We start from the raw sequence: 17,404 nt of genomic DNA on the forward strand, positions 1-17,404 counted from the left end.
TGTGCCTTGTCACCGCGAGGCAAAACATTTATTAAATCTAGAAACGTTGTTAATTTTTAAAAGGTGTGCAAAAATAAATGTGAGAGGAAAACAGATTAAGGGTTGGGGAACAATTACTGTGTACTGTTGTACCAAACTAATTCAGTATGCACTGAAATAACAGTCAAGTTCATGAAAGAAACAGTTGACAAATGAGTTTGTACAAACAGAGCAATTTATATGATTTGAACCAGAAGTAGGCGGAAGGGTTGACGTAGTGAACTGAGGTGATGTCATTGGATGGCGATGGCAAGTGATTTCATCAGAGGTGGACAGACGAAAACACGACAGTTTCTTCATGAGACGGAGCAATGTTTTCTGCCGTGGAATTCAAGGTGCAGGAGGTTTTTCTTCCTTTTTTCCAGTGCTGAAAAGAGAAAAACATTAATACGCTGCCTTAAACCCCACTCCAGTGTGTTTTCGTGCTCCATCGGGCCTTTCAGGTGACCCCTAATCGCGTGTCTGTGACAAAGGGTACTATGAAATGCTGGCAACACTTCATAAAAATCGCTGGGATATTGTTGTGCCCTCAATTTTGCAGTTAAGGTCGTGCTTCCAAGTTTTTTCAACGTAGTAAGGGTATCTGATACTGCTTACTTTGACATTTCTGTCTCGTGCGGTTAGCTAATTCGCGTGCCTTTAATGAGAAAACATACAGGAAACACGTGTAAAAACAGATAGAGGCATGACTGGATGTGTACAAGAATTGCGTTCGCTTGAAAAACAGCAGACTAGGGAGCTTGTCAAGTCCGTTGCGGGAGATGGACTTCTGAAGTGGAGCTCCGTTAGCAGCAGTGTTATTTTTTCTCTTTTTTCTTATTATCCCGAGGTAGCCTGTATCTACCCAACCCGACGAGGTTCTTTTACAGTATATAAAAGCATATATAAGCATGAGTGGCAAGAAACGGTCTCAGAAAGAAACAAAATCTAAAACTACATCCAAGCCTAGGCAGTCATCAAGTCCAAGTTCAAGGTACGGCCTTTCAGAGACTGACCTGGAACAGACTTCCCAGGACCCCACTCTGCTGCATCATCTCCAGTCGAGAGCGAAAATGGGAGCAAATGTGCAAGTGATACAGGTCACGATAGCTTGCCAATTCCAGAAGATCACTTGAAACTGGAAATGGCCTTGCAGTCCGCGCTTTCATCTACTCCTCGCAAGCTGGGTGTAATAGGGCTTGCCGCTTCACCTGTGGAGCATGAAAGCCAAAACGATCTGTCCAAACTGAAGGCAATGATCGCTACAATGGCCATAAATGAGCTCAAGAAAGACATTCAGAAAGAAGATATAAAGAAAGAAAGAAATGGTATGCTCAAGACAAATGAGAAGTTGCGGGTGGAGCTGCAGCTGGATAATAAAGACTTGGAGAAACATGTATATAATCGCTTTGAGGCAGCCTTTAAAGGTACGTTGGAAAAAATTGAGGAATGCATTCAGGAAAATATGTCTAAGATTGAGGATAAACTGAGAGCATTTGCTGATCAGCTGAAAGACGTTAAGCAGACATTCACGACTCAAATTGAAACAACCAAACATTTGGCATCCACCGCTGAAAGAAAAGCAACAGCTGCGGATTCCAAATGCAAAAAACTCAGAGACAGACTTGCTGCTCTGGAAGATGGATACAGAAGGAATAATATTAGAATCGAAGGTCTACCTGAGAAGTCCAAACCTAGTGAAATTCATTGCTGAACTATTCTCAAAAATAATTGGAGTGGACTTTAAATCAGACACCGAGATAGCAGCATCTTACCGCATACGGGGATCAAATACCTCTAAACCTAGGACTCTTGTTGTGCGATTTGAGAAATTACAATCTAAATTTAATGTAATGTCACTTCTCATACAGAAATAAAAGTTTAGATTTGAAAATAACCACATTCATATTTTCCCTGATTTCTCACCCTCAACAGCTGCTAAACGAGACGCTTTATACAACATTAAACAGCACTTACAGAAAGCTGAAATCAGATACGGCCTCTTGTATCCTAAAAAACTGAAAGTGGACATTCAAGGCAAGCATTACATCTTTACCACTACGGAGGAAGCAGAAAAAGAACTAAGAAAACTGAGCCAGACAGTCTTCTGAAATACGATCGTGAGTTGCACCCTGTCATGGCATGGCAAAGAAGATCTTACAGGCTGTCTGATCCACTTGCAATGATACTGGAACCATAATTATACATCCTTCCCTCTTCTTGGCCACCTTTTCTTTATGTTTTTTTTTTTTAGGAGACTGTTTAACATCATACCCTTGATTTATTTTTACTGTTATTATTGTATTAGGCTTGCTATGCTTATCCAGGGCCACTTTTTAATACCGTTTCCTGGGTTTACTATGTTACTGTTCCAAGACTGTTAAAGATTATATTTTATGCTTATAGTATTTGGACTGTATTGGCAATAGATATCTCAAGTTTATTTCTTATATGCCACTGCTGGGGGGCTTGTTTTGTTTTGGACGAGCTCGGTCTCTAGGTATGTCAGAGGACGCACTTTGTGAAGTGTGGTCCAGCCTCAAGTGGGGAGACAAAAAGGGAGGTGGGAGGTGGGGGGTGGGGGTACTGGGAGAGAGAGAAAGAGAGCAAGTTATATCTAATCTATCCTTTTAATCCTTATAATGATAAGTACCAACATAACAATAGGTTTCATGGCAATAACTCCTGGGAAAATTGGAAATTTAGGTCAAAGCTGTCTCATTTTCAGTTAAGACTGCAAAATTACATCAAAAATTCAGAATCAATGTCTCCATGACGGGACAGTTAACTTTGTGAGTTGGAATGTTAAAAGGCCTGAATCATGAATTAAAGAGAAAGAAAGCATTATTTCACCTAACAGATCTAAACATTAAAATAGTATTTTTACAGGAGATCCATTAAGCAAGGATCAGTTCCGGCTGCAAAAAGACTGGACTGGCCATTCCAGCTTTACAAAGAAAACTAGAGGTGTGGGAATTTTTATATATAGAACAGTCTCATTTGTTGTATCAGATGAAATATCTGATCCTGAAGGGAGATATGTGATTTTCATGGGTAATTTATTTAACTGTAAAGTGATTTTGGTAAATGTTTATGCAGCCATTGTAGATGATAGGCAATTCATACAAAATATATCTGCATCCATTCCCAAGGTGAACACTCATAAAATTATAATGCCTGGGGGCTTTAATTGTGCTTTAAATCCAGACCTAGATAGGTCTCCTGTCACATGACAATTACACAGTTTGTAACTGATCACAACTTATCAGACCCCTGGAGATTTCAAAACCCAAACTCAAGAACTTATTCCTTCTACTCACTAGTGCACCATTGCTGCTCAAGAATCAATTATTTCTTTGTAGATAACAATTTCTTGTCTATGATTAAATCTTGCAAGTACAACGCTGTTGTTATTTCCGACCATGTCCTTTTGATCTTGGAGCTAAAATCATTATGCTCCACATACTCATCTCGAAGATGGCATCTTAACCCACTTTTATTAGCAGACTGTACAGAAATTATATCCAAATAAATCAGCTTTTTTCTAGAGACAAATACATACTCAGAGGTCTCTGCAAACCCTGAAGGCCTTCTTAAGAGGACAGATTATTTTATATCTTTCCCACAGAAATAAATTGGAAACCAAGAAGGTATCAGAGCTAATCAACAAAATTACTAGAATAGACCAAGAACATGCCAGGTGTCCAAGTAAGGCTCTTCATAGGAATAGGCAGGCTCTGCATTCAGAACTCAACCTCTTGACAACTAAAGAAACAGAACAACTCATTTTTAAATCAAAACATCATTACTATGAACATGGAGAGAAAGCTAATAATATCTTAGCTCAAGAAATCCACAAGCAAGAAGTTCGCAATACAATCCCAGCAATCACCAACACAAACAGAGACAAAATCATTGACCATAAAAATATAATGCACAGTAAACTCAGTAGAATATAAGGATTTATAGTAGTCTCTAAATAGAGACTACTATAAATCCTTATATTCTACTGAGTTTAAAGAAGACAAGACACAATCTAATGCATTTATGGATGCATTACAGATTCCACAAATAGATACTTACACTGCAGAGGAATTGGATAAACCTCTGGCGCTATCAGAATTACTAGATGCTATAAAGTCACTTCAGAATGGGAAACCAGCAGGCCCCGATGGCTACCCTGCTGAATTTTATAAGAAATGATCCACTCAGCTAGCTCCCCTCGTATTAACAACATTTACAGAAGCTAGAGACAATCAAATTCTTCCTCAAACTTTTCACCAAGCATTAATCAGAAAATAAGGACTTATTACAATATGCATCATACAGACCAATTTCACTTCTTAATAATGATGTTAAGATACTCTCCAAAGTCCTAGCTAGAAGGATGGAGAAAATGCTGTAATATCACAAGATCAAACTGGATTTATTAAAGGCTGGCACTTAGCTTCCAATCTTTGACGCCTGTTTAATATAATATATTCACCTGCAAAGTCAAACACCCTAGAGATATTATTATCTTTGTATGCAGAAAAAGCATTTGATATGATTGAATGGAACTACCTTTTCACTACATTGGAGAAATGTGGGTTTCGCCCGAACATTTGTGTGTGGATCAAACTACTGCATACCAATCCAAAAACTTAAACTTTAAACTAGAACGTGGTACCAGACAAGGATGCCCCTTGTCACCACTGCTTCTTGCAATCACCATTGAGCCACTGGCAGTTCACTGTAGAAATGCTTATGAGATAAAGGGGATTATCAGAGAAGGACTTGAACAGAAAGTTTCTCTTTATGCAGATGATATGGTACTGTATATATCAGTCCCACAAAATACTGTGCCTGCAGTCCTAACAGCACTTACAGAATTTCAAAATATTTCTGGAGTCAGAATTAATTTGACTAAAAGTGTGCTCTTTCCAGTGAGTTCTCAAGCATACAATATTAGATTGGATACCTTCCCTTTAATCATTGCACATCAGTTTAAATACCTAGGGGTAAACATCACAAATAAATATAAAACTCTCTATCAACAAAATTTAGCTGTATGTATGGAAAAAATGAAGGAAGACTTGCTTAGATGGTCAACCCTTCATCTCACTTTAGCTGGAAGAATTAACATTGTTAAGATGAATATCCTTCCTAAGCTTCTCTTTTTATTTCAAAACATTCCAATATATATATTAATAAATATTTTTTTAAGAAATTAGATTCAACCATAACCTAATTTATTTGGAATTGAAAACATCCACATATCCGAAGAGCGACCCTACAAAGACCTAAAGCGGAAGGCAGTATGGTTGTACCTAACTTTCAATTTTATTACTGGGCAGCAAATATACAAGCTACAAAAACCTGTACATGGACACAAATAGATGAACATACACAGGCTTGATCCGCAATAGAAATAAAATCCTGCAGTTCTTCTTTATATTCTTTGCTTTGTACCCCAATAAATGCAAGTTATCGCCAATATACTGATAACCCAATTGTGCTTCACTCACTCAGATTATGGAACCAATGTAGAAAACATTTTAAGATAAAGAAGCTTTTAACTGTGGTACCTTTGCACAAGAACCACTTTTTCCAGTCTCTCATGCAGTTTTTAATGTCTGGAAAACATTTGGGATTAAATCACTTAGAGATCTGTACATAGACAACGTCTTTGCATCCTACAAACAATTACATTCCAAATTAAACTTTCCAGCAACACATTTCTTTCACTACCTTCAAATCAGAGACTTTGTTAAACAGAACCTGCTCAGTTTTCCTCACCTCCCACCTTCCTCTATGATGGAAAAAATATTGATCAGTCTTGAGGACTCAGACAGCATTTCTGTAATATATAAAACTATTTTACAGTCCCTACCTTTCAAAGATCCAAGAGGACAGTGGGAAAAGGATCCCTCACTCAATATTTCAGAAAAGGAGTGGAAAGTAGCAATGCAGAGAATCCACTCGAGCTCCATATGTGCAAACCAAAGAATTATTCAACTCAAAATTATATAGCACATCTGTCTCTCTTAAAATTGCCCAAAATGTTTCCAAAGTAAGATCCAACCTCCGAACGTTGCAATCAATTTCCAGCCTCACTGGGCCACATGTTCTGGACTTGAACCTAATTAACATCATTCTGGACCAAAATCGTTAAATGACAATCAGACAGCCTTGATGTTACAATCCCTCCTAACCCACTAACAGCTGTGTTTGATATACTTCCAGATGGACTTAAAGTGGAGAAGGACAAACAAACTGTAATTGCCTTTACTACACTATTGGCACATAGACTTATCTTGCTCAACTGGAAGAATCCTAACTCTCCTATTGTAAGTCAGTAGGTAACTGATGTTATGTACTATTTGAAACTAGAAAAAATCTAATTCTCACTTAGAGGAGCTGTGCATAACTTTTTCAAAACCTGGCAGGATCTAATCAACAACATTTTAGAATAAGCTTTTAAAGTACTGAAGAAGCAGACTTTCTCCCCTTTTTTCCTTTTTTGGTTTCTTTTATCATTATTCACTTATTAATTCATCTACTTACTTATTTTACTAGCTTTAAGATTTACTCTGCTGGCTTAGCTCACTTTCTCAGGGGTGAGGGGGGATTTATTTTCGCTCTTATGTTTGTAGAAATTGATTTATTTGTATGGAATGTTGTCTTATTTTAATAAAATCAATAAAATCCAAAAAAAAAAAGAAAAACAACAAACTACAAAATAGTATCTGAATCTCAGATCAACAACAAAGCAACAACTCCACACAACATCAATCATCATCTATAAAGACTTGGTATAATAACACTAATTATATGTGCCCAGATAAAGTAAAACTCTAAATATCCAGTAATAAGACACCGTATATGCTACATATTTGTCTAGTGTATCTGCATCCACACACACACATACATATATATTAAGGCTGGGCGGTATGACCAAAATTCTATATCACGGTATTTTTCTAAATTATACCGGTTTCACGGTATTGGACCATATTTTTTTCCCCATGCATGAGTGGATGTTAACCACATTTCCACTGCAATTACTGGCTAAAAATAACCTATTCCCCAGTCATGAGAATTGTACATCGTACAAAAACATTTTTAATGTGCACACAAGTATTAATACAGGTTTGCATGGCCCCAAAAAGTGATATTTTTCAAGGGGGTGGTACTAATGAAGAGAAGGAATCACATTGCATGACAGTTGCAGTCAAAATATAGAACCTTTTTATTGAACAATATTTGTACACAACTTAAACTAAAATTCTGACAACATATTTTAAACCATCCAAAGAGGCATTTAGACTTAGTAAAATAACCAGAGGTGCTTGTCAAAAGTTGTATTGCACTGAACATGTCTTAGAAAAGGAATAAATAGTAAATATTTTTTGTAAACCAACTACACTGTCAATGTTAACAATCTCTGTCCACTGACATGTTAAAGTGACTTTTTAAACAAGTTTACCATCATTAAACTGTATAATATTTAAACTAATAAATAGTAACAATAAAATAAATAAAAGTGCAACTTTCTGTAATAATACTATTACTTCCAAGACTTCAAGCCCAGGTGAAATACACAGCATTCACCAAATAAAAATAAAATAAAACAAGTGCAACTTGGTGATGACATCTTTACCAACTGAACCATCATTAAGGCAAACTGCATTAATATTGACCTTGCTTCATGCTAAGTTATATACAGTATATAAATAATAAAACTGCAACTTGCATTTCTAATGCTATTTGTGGTATAGCCCTACAGAATCGTATTAGGGCCACAGTGAAGAAAAAAAAAACTAATATGTTGAGATTAAAGTCGACATTTCCACTTTATTCTCGTAGTTTATTTTGTCATTAAAGTAGAATGTCGTAAACTAAACTTCATCCTAAAATCAATGTTTAATTCACTAGATTTTCTCAAGCCCCACCATAAATTATGTAGCACATTAAATGCTTTGTTAAGTGTTCCCTGACCCAGTTGTTAATCATTACGCTCTTCTTAAACTGACTTCCTCTTGCACTAAGAGGCAGTGATCACTGCACAGAATACATTCACTTCATGATATTCCTGCTATCTGAAAATGTGGAATGCTAAGATAATTTTTCATGATGAAATGCATTGAAACAGGTATTAAACATGCATGGTAGTGAGGCGGTAGTGCTGCTCCCTCACAGTAAGGGATCCTCAGGTGTACGTTCAGTGTAGAGAAATTTATGGCAGATGTGACGAGGTCCCAAAGAACTGGATGTATGAATGGGTATTGCACAGGTTTAACTTAAATATTGTGTAAATGTTGGGTTTGTGATCTGGTGATTGAAGACACAAACACAGAATTCAATGGATGTTCTCCTGAGCGGGCTTTCTTTATTGCATGCGTGCTGTCTCTTTCTGACGTATTAAACCCCCATTTCCTATCCTTCCTTTTTCTTTCTCCACATAACCAATCGCCACACGATAAACGTCCTTGTGATATTAAAACTAGTTATAAACTTAAACCACGGAGTGTTCAGAACTTTAAAAAAAAAAATCTTTCTTATGCATGTTTAATTATGCCGTCCATTCAGGGTTGCGCCCATCCCAACAAGCATCGTGTGCAAGGCAGGAGGACATCCTGAACGTGGCGCCAGCACATCGCAGGGTGAATACGAGCAATACATACACTAGCAGGGTTAATAAAGCATAACAAAACCCGCCATCCTACATGACTTTGAAAGGAAACTGAAGCACGCCAAGTAAACCCACCAGAAAAACATGCAAATTCAAAGCAGGGAACACCTGGGACCCCAACCACCATGCCACCATGCCCGCAACATGATTAATACATGCTTTTTCATCATGAAAATTATATGAAGTATTTATCTTAGCATTTTAAATGTTCAGGGAGCAGGAATATCATGAAATTAATGTATTATGTGTGCTGTCTGCACCTCCTCTTTGTGCAAGAGGAAGTCAATTTAAGAAGCAGTAGCGATTAACACGGCTTTGGGAACACAACACAAAGCATTTAATGTGCTACATAACTTATGACGTGGTTTGAGAAAATCTAGTAAATTAAATATTAATTTTAAGATGAAGTTTAGTTTATGATGTTCTACTTTAATAACAAATTACGAGAATAAAGTCAACATGTCGACTTTAATCTTGACAAACAGCGAGAATAAAGTGGAAATGTCGACTTTTTTCTCGTCATAAGCATCGAGATTAAAGTGGAAATGTCGAGAATAAAGTCAACATGTCATCACACTATTACACAGTACCCCAGTACATTACACAGTATTAAAAAGCCAAGCAAAATGACACCTTTAAGTTGCTAACTAAAATGATTACTGTAATCTTTTTAGTTAGCCAATTAAAGGAGTCATTTTGCTTGGCTTTTCTCTACATTCATAATGGCTAACCCTAGTACTATAGTATTAAAAAAAATACAACTTTGTTTGCAGTATTATCCAGTAGTATAGAAACATTATTCACACATTTGAACATAATGGTCCACATTCGACCTTTAATATCCAAAGTATCTCCAGACAACAGACATGACTCCTTTGTCCAGCAAAAGTTCTTTTGTGTCATCATGTTCAACTTTATCGTCTATTACAGCTTCAGTTTTGGAATGTTCTCTGTCCATTTTCACTGCGCAATACCTCTACTAATGCATGTACTCAGTTGTATGTTTGTTTAGCGGTGTAGCAGTGAAAAAGGTCCCCCTTAAACAGTTTCCCTCATACGTGACATATAGTGGTTACAATTTAGTGAGCAACCTAAAAAACTGAAACTCGAATATTATCATTAGATAATAAACATAAACTAAACAAAGTCTACAAAAAAAAACATACATTTTCGCCTATGTCATGTCATACTTCTCAGATGATCCAACTTTCTGCAAGAGGTCATTGTTTCCAGCAATGTAGGTGTTGAATTCTTGACACGCTGTATTCTTGAAGTTGTACTTTGTCAGAATTATTCCCCGGACGGACTGGATTGAGAGCCTGTTTCTCTCCTTTTTCCACTGAGAGGTGATGAGCGAGGACGCTCGTTTGACGTTGGCGTTGTGCCCTGGTATATCGAAGAAAAACGTGCACACTTTATGCAGTTCGGACGGACAAGCAACAGTATCTCTGAAGTATGAGCTCCATTGTTGGGACGGGGGCACTTGAAAAACTCGGCATCTTTCTGCTGTTCTGCGAAAGACTTAACGTTTTGGTACTGATCAAACAATTAAGCATCGTCTAGATCAATTCCTTTCTCTATCAGGTACTGTACACATTGCAGTAAAGCATCAAACGAAATATCTTTCATCGTGTCAAGAAACATCCATTGAAAGCACTAGAATTCAGCAAATGGTGCCTTCCATTTTTCCAAATAAGAAATGCATGCCTGGTATATTGACTGGACTGCTTGTGTGAACTTGTTGCAATCCGCATCTAGACCGTCTTGACGCAATTTTGTCAGAAGCTGTCTAACGGTTAGTGGAATAAAAGTCTCCTCCAGCCTGCCTCGAACAGTTTTCATTGTTTACTTCAAGCTGTTGCAGACCTCCAACACAGATGTTTCTTCTTTTTCGATTACCACTATCTGGCACTGGAAAACTAACATCAGAGAATGTATGAAACACAAGTACAGTTCCGAAAAATCGTTTTCGAAATAAATCTTCAGCAACACTGGTGGCTGATCCATACTTTGGAAGTAAGCCTTCAAAGCTGGAAAAATCTGCAAAAGTCTCTCTATTGCTGGAAACAAACTCAGCCATCTGGTCTTGCTGTGGTACAACAGCTGCTGGTATGTAACATCGATGAAATCGCAGAAATCTTTCACGCCTGCGTGCAAACAGTGTAAATGGAAAAATAATTGAACACTTTCAGTACAATTGTCTCAATGTCAACTGGCAGCAGATCTGCCCCATGCTGAATGCAGTTGTGCAGTACATGGGCTGGACATCCTACTCCAACAAGTGGGCACTGCAGGGCTTTTTTCAGCTGCGAAAACATATTATTCCCTCCCTCCGGCTGATACCTTCAAAGTTCACATTAGCATTGTCTAATACAATGCAATACATTTTGAAGACAGATGGTACTTCCTAAGAGTGTCTACAGGATACTTGGAAATAGTTTCTGACGTTTCCTTTGGCATGCTGTCCAGCTTGAGTAATCCTGTTTTAGTTCCACCAGCTTTCCAGTCAAAATACTGCACAATAACTGGGAACAACTTCTCTGCTCCATGATTGCTTGCGTCGGTTGCCACTCCAAAATAGCTAACGTCATTCAGTGTCTGAACTAGTTTGGTAACACTGTGAGGGCCAATGACACCGTTGATAATGGCTTCTGATTTCGTCCTACCACACAAAATATTTTTTGCAGTGTCAAAGTCCGCAAACAATTTGCGCATTAAGCCAGTAGTACAGTCCATCGACCTATAAGACTGATGATGAGCAACAGTATGAAACGCTAATGTAGCTTCAGCTGCACGCGCCTTTTTGTCAGCAATTGAATGTTTTGGCTCAAAAAAAGTCATCTTGGCATTTAAACCATACGTTCGTACCATCTTTCGGTGCATCTCGCTTTCAATATGTCTTTGTAAATCAAGCATTCCTTTATTAGCAACAGACACGTAGGAATCGCACACCACACATTTCGCTTCAGTTTCATTTCGTCCTGCCTCAAAGCACAGATATTTCGTCTTGTGACGATCAGAAAACTTGCATTTTCTCTTTTCGGTTTTAGACTTTTTTGTTTCTGTTGACATTTTGAAAAAAGGTCTTAGTTATTACTTTTTTTAGACAATCAATCACTAACCGCTGTCCGTGGCGCCATAGAGGTCTCAACAACCTGCAGTTTACTTTGAAACAAATGTCCTCTCTGATAAGGTAGACAAAGGCTGGCGGAAATAGAATATAAAACAGTGTTGCTGCTACTTGGTGTTACAATTATTGATAATGTGATAACGTAATGTAATGTCATGCGGTGACACAGATGAATGGAGAATGGCCGAAGGCTGCTCATTCTCGGTATATATCATATGTAATTTGTAAAAAATGGTCAACTCTGTTCGTGATTCTGTGAAAGGAGGACAGTTTAATGAATTTTTAGAATGCCTGGAGGACGGAGGAAACCATGTTAAAAAAGAAGACATGTCCTCCTTTTGGGTCACCTGGGACGCCCTGAGGATGGGAGGAGGCAGCTACTTTTGCACACTGCCTTCTTCAAAATGCTAGATGGCAGCTCCCCTGGAGTTTAACGATTCCCTGAGGAGCCATGCCTCATCCATAGCCCAGAAGTACTCCCAAGTCACATGGACAGAAGCACCAAAGTACTTCCAGGCTGAAGAAAAAAGCCAGTTCTTCATTCGACCCAGAAATGTTAGCAAGTCATATGGTTGGAAAGAACAGAAGCACTTTTGGGTCAAGGACTAAATAAAGGACTACCGGAGACCCAGCAAGTGAGCCAGTCAGGAGGTATGGAGGATAGATTTGATTTATAAATATTTGTGTTCGCTGTTTAATTGCATATCTATTGCGGCTGGGGTGCTTTGGAGGCACCATCATCAAAGAAGTAGCATTAAAATACCTTCTTGGTGCTTTTAACCTGTGTCCAGTGTATCTGTCTGTTCGGGTTAAATGAGTGACAGCGACCCCTAGCATCTTACAATATACAGTGCATCTGGAAAGTATTCGCAGCGCATCACTTTTTCCACATTTTGTTGTTACAGCCTTATTCCAAAATGGATTAAATTCGTTTTTTTCCTCAGAATTCTACACACAACACCCCATGATGACAACGTGAAAAAAGTTTACTTGAGGTTTTTACAAATTTATTAAAAATAAAAAAACTGAGAAATCACATGTACATAAGTATTCACAGCCTTTGCTCAATACTTTGTCGATACACATTTGGCAGCAATTACAGCCTCAAGTCTTTTTGAATATGATGCCACAAACTTGGCACACCTATCCTTGGCCAGTTTTGCCCATTCCTCTTTGCAGCACCTCTCAAGCTCCATCAGGTTGGATGGGAAGCGTCGGTGCACAACCATTTTAAGATCTCTCCAGAATTGTTCAATCGGATTCAAGTCTGGGCTCTGGCTGGGCCACTCAAGGACATTCACAGAGTTGTCCTGAAGCCACTCCTTTGATATCTTGGCTGTGTGCTTAGGGTCGTTGTCCTGCTGAAAGATAAACCGCCATCCCAGTCTGAGGTCAAGAGCGCCCTGGAGCAGGTTTTCATCCAGGATGTCTCTGTACATTGCTGCAGTCATCTTTCCCTTTATCCTGACTAGTCTCTCAGTTCCTGCCGCTGAAAAACATCCCCACAGCATGATGCTGCCACCACCATCCTTCACTGTAGTGATGGTATTGGCCTGGTGATGAGCGGTGCCTGGTTTCCTCCAAACGTGACGCCTGGCATTCACACCAAAGAGTTCAATCTTTGTCTCATCAGACCAGAGAATTTTGTTTCTCATGGTCTGAGAGTTCTTCAGGTGCCTTTTGGCAAACTCCAGGTGGGCTGCCATGTGCCTTTTACTAAGGAGTGACTTCCATCTGGCCACTCTATCATACAGGCCTTATTGGTGGATTGCTGCAGAGATGGTTGTCCTTCTGGAAGGTTCTCCTCTCTCCACAGAGGACCTCTGAAGCTCTGACAGAGTGACCATCAGGTTCTTGGTGACCTCCCTGACTAAGGCCCTTCTCCCCCGATCGCTCAGTTTAGATGGCCGGCCAGCTCTAAAAAGAGTCCTGGTGGTTTCGAACTTCTTCCACTTATGGATGATGGAGGCCACTGTGCTCATTGGGACCTTCAAAGCAGCAGAAATTTTTCTGTAACCTTCCCCAGATTTGTTCCTCGAGACAATCCTGTCTCAGAGGTCTACAGACATTTCCTTTGACTTCATGCTTGGTTTGTGCTCTGACATCAACTGTCAACTGTGGGGCCTTATATAGACAGTTGTGTGCTTTTCCAAATCATGTCCAATCAACTGAATTTACCACAGGTGGACTCCAATTAAGCTGCAGAAACATCTCAAGGATGATCAGGGGAAACAGGATGCACCTGAGCTCAATTTTGAGCTTCATGGCAAAGGCTGTGAATACTTATGTACATGTGCTTTCTCAATTTTTTTATTTTTAATAAATTTGCAAAAATCTCAAGTAAACTTTTTCACGTTGTCATTATGGGGTGTTGTGTGTAGAATTCTGAGGAAAAAAATGAATTTAATCCATTTTGGAATAAGGCTGTAACATAAGAAAATGTGGAAAAAGTGATGTGCTGTGAATACTTTCTGGATGCACTGTATACCATATATTGTGGTATATGGGCCGCCATTCATCCCGGCCAATATCCCCAGGCCACCAGATGGAGCCCACCCTGCAGCATGGAGGTGCCCCGAATGCCAGCAGGGAATCCTGGACAATGGAGTTTTTCTTCACAGCCCTGGTGGATACCATGGGGGCCGCCAGAGGATGCCGCAGAGAGGCTCAAGGAATATTTTCCCTACAGCCCGGAAGTACGTCCCAGTCACGTGGACAGAAGAAATGACGTACTTCCGGGTTGAAGAAAAAGAGGAGTTTTCACCTGACCCGGAAGTGCTGGGTAATCACATGGACTGAGGGATCAGAAGAACTTCCGGGTCAAGGACTATAAAGGATTTTGGGAAACCCAGAGTGTCAAGCTGAGTTGGGAGGAAGGGTGACAACGCGTCAGGGAGTGGAAGATTTGTTTATTGAATGTTATTGTGATTTATTTATGAGTATTGTGGAGTGGAGGGTGCTTTGTACACTTATATATTATAAAAAGTCATTATTTTGGACTTTTATCTGATGTCTGGCGTATGGTCTGAGGGCTCAAGGGGACGACAGCGCCCCCTATCTGTCACAATATATATATGTATATATACTGTATATAAATACTGTATATATATATACACAGTTATGATACTTCAATAATTATTGTGTTCATTAACAAATTGTATTATTCTGCTCCTTAAAACAAATGTGCATCAGATAAAAATCTAAAGGCTGCAGACCCACTTCCTAAAACAGACAAAGACATGGTAATTAAAGTAGGAGCCTTGCAAGTATTCGTTAATTACTGGTATTCCCAAAGATAAGACTGATGATTAAGTTTTCCAACTTAAAATTTACTCAGTTCCTACACCAAGGTACAGAAGAACTGAAGCCATGAACCTGCTGCATCATCACATTACTTTCAAGAAATCCTCTTTACAAAGTTGAATAAATGGCAGCACACAGGGTTCAAAGACACAACTAAACTTTACATTACAAAAGGTTTATTCAATTAACATTTTTACCTGGTAGCCCCTAGCCATAGAACATCCCCATAGAGGTCTCAACAACCTGCAGTTTACTTTGAAACAAATGTCCTCTCTGATAAGGTAGACAAAGGCTGGCGACAGGAGGCAAGGAATAAGAACCCAAATTAGCAAAAGCGATTCCAAGTGGAACCTCCTGCTTCCAACCCCCCAATATGTGCAGCTCGAGAAGTTGATTACTCAGCCATCAGAGCTCATAGCAATAAACTTGACTGGAGTGACTGCCAGTGAAGAAGCCTTGCATATAGATGTACATGGAGATGACCTAGTTTATTCAAGGAAAAACTGCACTTAATTGAAACGTTCTTCTTTGTGTTTTATTAACTGTGGACATTTACAAAAGAATTATAGTTTTAAAACCCATTATAAAATAAAACAAAATCTTTAGTGTCCATGTCTGATTATAACACTCTCTTCTATCAAATAGACTTTTTAGAAGATCTCACAATTAGTCTGTCATGCTTTGCACCTTGCCTGCTGTGACTGAGCTTAACAAGAAATCTCAAGTGCTTCAATGACTCTATACAAGAATAAGTGGTAATAATACGCCACCATGGTGGACTGGGGGCCCCATTTGGCAACCTGATGTTAAACAAAGCCGACAGTTATTCCTTCACAAGACCTTGTTTTGAGTGGGGGAGGATTCTTTGTGAACTGTGGATGGGAACGGACTGGAGTGGTTTAGAGGGAATATAAAGCAGCACATTTGATAAAGTTGGTGACCAATTTCCAAAAGTAGTTGTACATTAATGTCTTCTCATCAGATTTAAAATTGAAGTATTTAAAAGACTTGGTAGCTGAGTTTTTATTGATTGATAGTTCAGCCCTGATGTTAGCCATAAGCAGGAACTGCAGCAGAGAAATTGTCCTATTAGACCACATGTCTGGCAGTTAATTTATTATCATTTAGAAATTGGCCAGATACCAGAAATGTAGGTAACACCCATAAACCATAAGTCAGTATAATACAAATACATCATTTTGACAGTGTGTTTAAAAGTCCACCTAGCAGTGATAGCATTAAAGTAAAAAATCCACACATTTTATATACTAATATAAATCCTGGCCAAAATATTTAACAATGCCATCCATTCCATTATGAATTAAAACAATGAGATATGGAATCACACAGTGATCAGGCGGAGTGGTGGCTCTGGGGCTAAGGATCTGTGCTGGTATCTGAAAGGGTCCCAATTCAAATCTCATTACTGCCAGAAGGGCCCTTGAACCCTAAATCTGAAAATTGAGCCCTTAACCTTAAAATGTCATGCAAAAAGACAATTTCCCCTGGGGGATAAATTTAAATCAAATCAAATAACCAGTCTATAGAACTGTGGTGAGCAGAAAAGCATCTAATAATGTCACAGCAGATGGGCTACAACTAGGGAATCCATTACTGGACGGGTTTATCCATTCCTGGGAATCCCGCATGTCATTCCTGGGAATCCCAGGCTCCCAGGGATGACACAGTGCACGGGCATCTTACATGTGAACAGTTTTAGAATGGCCGACACTTATTTTTAATAAAACTACTGCAATATGTTGACAGCAATAAAAGACTAAACTTATCTACAAGTAGTTCATGCTGTCATATAAGTATATGTATCTAGTTAGTTGCGGTAATAACAGCATAGAAAGCATGTGTCCAGTGTACCGCTGAGAAAGCACACTCTGCCTCTACTGCAGTAGGCGGCACAGTCATCATATACTGATACACTTGTTCTAAACAATGCCTGCGCTTGCCATTGCTCTGAAACACTTCCATTTCAGCTTTTACTGATGCATCCAGTTTCTTGTCATCATTCTGTGATGGCAAGTTTCTTGGCACAGATAATGCAGATGCAACAGACTGACGCATTGCAATTTCAAGTTGCTGTTCAAAGCTGTTGTCTGACAGACGTCAATGAAGTCTGCCCTGTCCCGGCATTCATGAGCTGCAGAGTGCAGACTCCTCCCAGTCCACTGTGCTCGGTCTTAGTGGAAGCCGGGAGACTGACTGCTGCTGGTCTGTTGTTGACTGAATTAATCGGCAACACACTACACTGTGGGCCAAAAAATCAT

The 17,404-nt window shown here is 39.0% G+C and overlaps 1 long non-coding RNA gene across 1 annotated transcript in view; it reads right to left on the reverse strand.

The window, feature by feature from the left end:
• Nucleotides 1-246: 246 nt before the first annotated feature.
• Nucleotides 247-17,404, reverse strand: part of LOC120535575 — a 34,625-nt gene continuing 17,467 nt past the window's right edge. Inside the window, exon 3 of the long non-coding RNA XR_005634922.1 lies at nt 247-406. This is a non-coding gene — a long non-coding RNA (uncharacterized LOC120535575). The remainder of the gene's footprint in view (nt 407-17,404) is intronic.

This window comes from Polypterus senegalus, chromosome 9 (genome assembly GCF_016835505.1).
Source record: "Polypterus senegalus isolate Bchr_013 chromosome 9, ASM1683550v1, whole genome shotgun sequence".
NCBI lineage: Eukaryota > Metazoa > Chordata > Cladistia > Polypteriformes > Polypteridae > Polypterus > Polypterus senegalus.